This window comes from Myotis lucifugus, unplaced genomic scaffold (assembly GCF_000147115.1).
Source record: "Myotis lucifugus unplaced genomic scaffold, Myoluc2.0 scaffold_60, whole genome shotgun sequence".
NCBI classification, from domain to species: Eukaryota; Metazoa; Chordata; class Mammalia; order Chiroptera; family Vespertilionidae; genus Myotis; species Myotis lucifugus.
In genome coordinates, this window is record NW_005871108.1 from 488,768 (window position 1) to 490,880 (window position 2,113).

Here is a 2,113-nt window from a genome sequence, read left to right on the forward strand (position 1 = left end):
AGGCAGAAAGGCGGCTCCCTCTGGAGGGAAGGCAGTGCCGACAGCCAGGGGAAGGAAGGCCCATTCTTGCACGAATCTTCATGCATCGGGCCTCTAGGTAATGCATAAGTAAGTGGAACAACAATATTCTTTCTCTCTCCCTCTCTCTCTCTGTCTGTCTCTCTCTTGTTCTCTCTCTCTCTCTTAAGACAATAAATAAATAAAATAAAACATGTTACTTACTATGCTTGGATATTTGGGCATGATTAATAAAACAAAAGATTATAAGACATTCCAAATTTTTTTACTAAGTAGAGTATCTAATTTTTTACAATTTACACTCACCTTTCCATTTTAGTAATAGAAACAATGAAATTATTTCACTACTTGATATTAAACAATAACAAGTATCAGGCATTTGTGTTTTGTTTCTTTTTTTAGTGAATAGAGAATATTACAAACAGTTCTCATTTCCCTTTCTTACTTAACATGACTTTGTAGCATTTCCCATCAGAACTTCTTTTGTGAAGAAAAACAGTCCCCAAATGAAGGATGATCAGGCTCACAGGAACAGCAGGTGATACTAAGTCCTGTAGGGAAGGACAGGACCTGCCTCTGGGGGTGTGGGATCATCCTGAGATGAAGCTTCTGATGTCTAGATGCATCGGGTTTCCGAGGAGCTACTGCCACAGATGGTGCTCATCTGTTTGGCTCTCCTCAAATGCCCATTGTTTTCCTCCTTCTCCATCCAGAAAAAAATGTGTTTCTTTATTAACCTGGCCCGTCTCCAGGTTCAATGGGGACATATCACATTCAAGGCATTGCGATTCAAACCCTAGTCCAGCACCTATGGCTTCTATGAAGCTTTCTTTCAGTGCCCGATGCCCATAGAACATGTAGCGAGCGGCAATAGGGTTAAGCCTCGGACTGACCTGTTGGCAAAGCCACAAACAAGTCCCAGCTTAGATGGCACAGCCCTCTTAGCATAATTAGGCTTGACCTTATGATGCTCCCTAGATCTTATCTGGGTAGCTAATGGGCTGTGGAAAATGCAGCAAGTGCTGCCAAAACAAGTGAAACTCACAAGAACACTGTTACTATGGTGACCACTACCTTGTTTACGTCTGGCTATAAAATAAAGGCTCAGCTTGCTGTCTGTGTCTCTCTCTGTGGCCTCAGCCAGGCATAGGAGATCCACCTAGACCCAGCTTATTCTATTTGTCTGTCTTTTCTTCATCCTTTGCCGCACCACCCTCAGGCTCACCGAACCCTTGGCTGAGCTGGCACACCACAGAACATTTGCAGCCGAGTCCATTCATCCTTAAAGCTTCTGATTGATTCCTATTCTTTGTTGGTAAACATTTCTTTCATACTCAGAAGGCATTCTGAAGTTGAACCATGACCTGGTTCAATTCCAACTTGTAGCTCAAGTTCAGCAGCAAGTACCACCCAGTCCCTTTAACAGCAGATGTTAAAGATGAAACTGGGTAAATATTCGATGAGTCTTTTGCAAGAACTGGTTTCCCTTTTGCAGTTCCCTGCAAATGAATGTATTCCAAGGGATGTTGTATTTCTCTGCACTAACTTCCTCATCATCAGACAACAAGCCAGGGCTGCCAGAGCGTCCCTGGCAGAGAGGAACCGGCTGATGCTCGCCTCTCCTCAGGTTGGATGGACGGTACCTCCAAGAGCCATTCCCTCAGTTGGGCAGGCACGTATTGCAGCAAAAAGCCCAGCACAGCCCTTCCATTGCTGGCACCAAGCAGAATCGCTTGGTGGGGGGAAACTTAAACCCACTCTTTGTTTCCCTCAGTTTCCTCATTTGTTATAGGCTCTCACATTAAAGGTTGGTTGGGAGGGTTACATGTATGACACATGCAATATGCTGGGCTCAAGGCCCACTCAGGGTGTGCACTCGGTCGATGAAAGCTGTTGTTGATAAATACTGACCGAGCCCACAGGCTCCCAGATGGTGAATAAATACCTGCTCTGTGCTTCCCTCCAGGAGGGGCAGGTGATTCAGCCTCAGAAGTCAGTGTCCGTTGCAGCCGGAGAGACGGCCACTCTGAGCTGCACTGTGACCTCCCTGCTCCCCGTGGGGCCCATCCAGTGGTTCAGAGGGACAGGGCCAGGC

At 46.0% G+C, this 2,113-nt stretch overlaps 1 pseudogene; it reads right to left on the minus strand.

Moving 5' to 3' along the window:
* Nucleotides 1–463: 463 nt before the first annotated feature.
* LOC102435219 lies at nucleotides 464–1,674 on the minus strand (annotated as a pseudogene).
* Between the last annotated feature and the right edge of the window lie 439 nt (nucleotides 1,675–2,113).